Source organism: Bos taurus, chromosome 3, assembly GCF_002263795.3.
Source record: "Bos taurus isolate L1 Dominette 01449 registration number 42190680 breed Hereford chromosome 3, ARS-UCD2.0, whole genome shotgun sequence".
NCBI lineage: Eukaryota > Metazoa > Chordata > Mammalia > Artiodactyla > Bovidae > Bos > Bos taurus.
In genome coordinates, this window is record NC_037330.1 from 35,033,804 (window position 1) to 35,037,797 (window position 3,994).

Consider the following 3,994-nt stretch of genomic DNA (forward strand, 5'->3'; position numbering starts at 1 on the left):
AGAATTTTCCACGGTTTGTTGTGATTCTCGCAGTTGAAGGCTTTGGCATAGTCAATAAAGCAGAAGTAGATGTTTTTCTGGAACTCTCTTGCATTTTTGATGATCCAACAGATGTTGGCAATTTGATCTCTGGTTCCTCTGCCTTTTCTAAAACCAGCTTGAACATCTGGAATTTCTCCAGGTCTACTATATAAGAGTTGCACTTACACCAGAGCCCCAGGTCATCTTTCACATGTTAAAGTTTGAAAATCTCTGCTAGTATAAAGTTATTCTTGTTTAGTCACTAAGTTGATCCAACTTTTCATGGGATCAAGAGGCTCTTTAGTTCTTCGCTTTCTGCCATAAGTGTGGTGTCATCTGCATATTTAAAAAGTCAGATTTATTGAAGTATGTTTCCACAGAGTAAAATTAAACCATTTTAGTACATAGTGCTGTGCATTTTAACAAGCTCATACAGTTGTGTAAACACAGCTGTAATCAAAACATAGAACAGTTCCATCACTCCCCCCAGCTCCTCAGCACCTGACAACCACTGATCTGTTTTCTGCCACTATAGTTTTCCCTTTTCTAGTATGTCACGTAATGTATGGCTGCATGCATCAGTTCATTACTTTTTATTGCTGAGTAGTATTCCATTGTATGAATGCAACATAGGTTGTTTATCTAACATTCACCCATTTAAGAACATTTTGCTTATTTATGGGTTTTCGTAATTATGAAGAAAACAGCTATGAACATTCTTGTACAAGTTTTGTGCAAACATAAGTTTGTCAGTTAAAATTTTTAAGTTATTTATTTTAATTGGAGGATAATTACTCCAGTACATTGTGATGGCCTCTGGTATACCTCAACATGAGTCAGCCATAGGCATCCACGTGATCCCTTCCTCCTGAACCCCCCTCCCACATCCCTCCAGGTTGCCACAGAGCCCTGACTTTGGGTTCCCTACGTCACGCATTGAAATCCCACTGGCTATCTATTTTACACACAGCAATGTATATGTTTCAGTGCTGTTCTCTCAAAGCATCCCACCCTCTCCTTCTCCCACTGTGTCCAAAAGTCTGTTCTTTATGTCTGTGTCTCCTTTGCTGCCCTGCATGTAGGATGATCGGTTCTATCTTTTGAGATTCCATATATATGCATTAATGCATGGTATTTGTCTTTCTCTGTCAGTCAAAATGTTGACAAATAATTCCTCTATTTACTACAAAAAAAAAAAAAGATGAAGGAAAAGAAAAAAAAATTAGAGTTTGAGATGACCATTTCAAGGAGCTTCTCTTCAAGTACACAGTGTTCATAGTAGGGATTAAAAGAGATTTTTCAAGGATGGATAGAAAATTTGATGATGTTTGAGGACCTTGGTAATTCTTAACAAAACTGGAAATTGGGTGCTCGCTTCAGCAGCACATATACTAAAATTGGAATGATACAGAGAAGATTAGCATGGCCCCTGTGCAAGGATGACACGCAAATTCGTGAAGCGTTCCATATTTTTTAGATGGAGAAATATACCATGTTCATGGATTGGAAGAATCAATATAGTGAAAATGAGTATACTACCCAAAGCAATCTATAGATTCGATGGAATCCCTATCAAGCTACCAACGGTATTCTTCACATAGCTAGAACAAATAATTTCACAATTTGTATGGAAATACAAAAAACCTTGAATAGCCAAAGAGATCCTGAGAAAGAAGAATGGAACTGGAGGAATCAACCTACCTGACTTCAGGCTCTACTACAAAGCCACAGTTATCAAGACAGTATGGTACTGGCACAAAGACAGAAATATAGATCAATGGAACAAAATAGAAAGCCCAGAGATAAATCCACGCACATATGGACACCTTATCTTTGACAAAGGAGGCAAGAATATACAATGGATTAAAGACAATCTCTTTAACAAGTGGTGCTGGGAAATCTGGTCAACCACTTGTAAAAGAATGAAACTAGAACACTTTCTAACATCATACACAAAAATAAACTCAAAATGGATTAAAGATCTAAACATAAGACCAGAAACTATAAAACTCCTAGAGGAGAACATAGGCAAAACACTCTCTGACATACATCACAGCAGGATCCTCTATGACCCACCTCCCAGAATATTGGAAATAAAAGCAAAAATAAACAAATGGGACCTAATTAACCTTAAAAGCTTTTGCACATCAAAGGAAACTATTAGCAAGGTGAAAAGACAGCCTTCAGAATGGGAGAAAATAATAGCAAATGAAGCAACTGACAAACAACTAATCTCAAAAATACACAAGCAACTCCTACAGCTCAACTCCAGAAAAATAAATGACTCAATCAAAAAATGGGCCAAAGAACTAAATAGACATTTCTCCAAAGAAGACATACAGATGGCTAACAAACACATGAAAAGATGCTCAACATCACTCATTATCAGAGAAATGCAAATCAAAGCCACTATGAGGTACCATTTCACACCAGTCAGAATGGCTGCAATCCAAAAGTCTACAAATAGTAAATGCTGGAGAGGGTATGGAGAAAAGGGAACCCTCTTACACTGTTGGTGGGAATGCAAACTAGTACAGCCACTATGGAGAACAGTGTGGAGATTCCTTAAAAAACTGGAAATAGAACTGCCTTATGATCCAGCAATCCCACTGCTGGGCATACACACTGAGGAAACCAGAAGGGAAAGAGACACGTGTACCCCAGTGTTCATCGCAGCACTGTTTATAATAGCCAGGACATGGAAGCAACCTAGATGTCCATCAGCAGATGAATGGATAAGAAAGCTGTGGTACATATACACAATGGAGTATTACTCAGCCATTAAAAAGAATACATTTGAATCAGTTCTAATGAGGTGGATGAAACTGGAGCCTATTATACAGAGTGAAGTAAGCCAGAAGGAAAAACACCAATACAGTATACTAACGCATATATATGGAATTTAGAAAGATGGTAACAATAACCCTGTGTACGAGATAGCAAAAGAGACACTGATGTATAGAACAGTCTTATGGACTCTGTGGGAGAGGGAGAGGGTGGGAAGATTTGGGAGAATGGCATTGAAACATGTAAAATATCATGTAAGAAACGAGTTGCCAGTCCAGGTTCGATGCACGATACTGGATGCTTGGGGCTAGTGCACTGGGACGACCCAGAGGGATGGTATGGGGAGGGAGGAGGGAGGAGGGTTCAGGATGGGGAACACATGTATACCTGTGGCGGATTCATTTTGATATTTGGCAAAACTAATACAATTATGTAAAGTTTAAAAATAAAATAAAATTAAAAAAAAAAAAACTGGAAATTGGGAGGAGAGAGAAAAAAAAAGCAAATAAATGGGTTTCAAGATGATTGTAACTAAACAGGCAGCCCTCAGTTTACAAACTCTAGATTTGCATATGTCTTAAATATACAAAACAGTATGAGGGGAAGGAAAATCAAGGTCTCAGTTTCTGGGTTTTGTTTAGTAATTAGTCTGGACTAATTAACTAGCTGGAACTAGTCTTTGTTTAATAATTCAAAAGATGTGGGCAGATCCTTATTTACAAGTACAGATCTATATCTCCTGCAGATAATAGGAACCCAGTGATATAAGCAGCTGTGGATGAACAGAGCATTACTACCATTAATATTTCACCTGACTGGTACTTGAGAATATTAGGATCTTTCACATACAGTATACAACCCTGTTAAGAGGCAGATACTCATACTCTCCTTTTGTTGATGAGAGGCTACCCAGGGAGGTTATGACACATCTCCGATTTCACATTTCAGCGTTACACAGCTGAAAGATTAGGACCCTGCCTGGTATTTTCTCTGTAAGTCCACTATTCCTTCGCTTATCCCATTTTATGCAGTAAGAGTTCTGAATTTCCTGGGCAGTAATCCCAAGCCTTGTAAGCACCATCTTGAGGAGGAGCAGCCTGAAGTTTTTCTGATATGTGCTGCTGCTGCTGCTGCTGCTAAGTCACTTCAGTCGTGTCCGGCTCTGCGACCCCATGGACTGCAGCCT

The 3,994-nt window shown here is 38.7% G+C and overlaps 1 non-coding gene across 1 annotated transcript; it reads left to right on the forward strand.

Moving 5' to 3' along the window:
- Nucleotides 1-1,388: 1,388 nt before the first annotated feature.
- On the forward strand, nucleotides 1,389-1,495 carry LOC112446161 (U6 spliceosomal RNA). Its single transcript, XR_003034222.1, has one exon. It is a non-coding gene; the product is annotated as a U6 spliceosomal RNA (small nuclear RNA).
- Nucleotides 1,496-3,994: the final 2,499 nt, after the last annotated feature.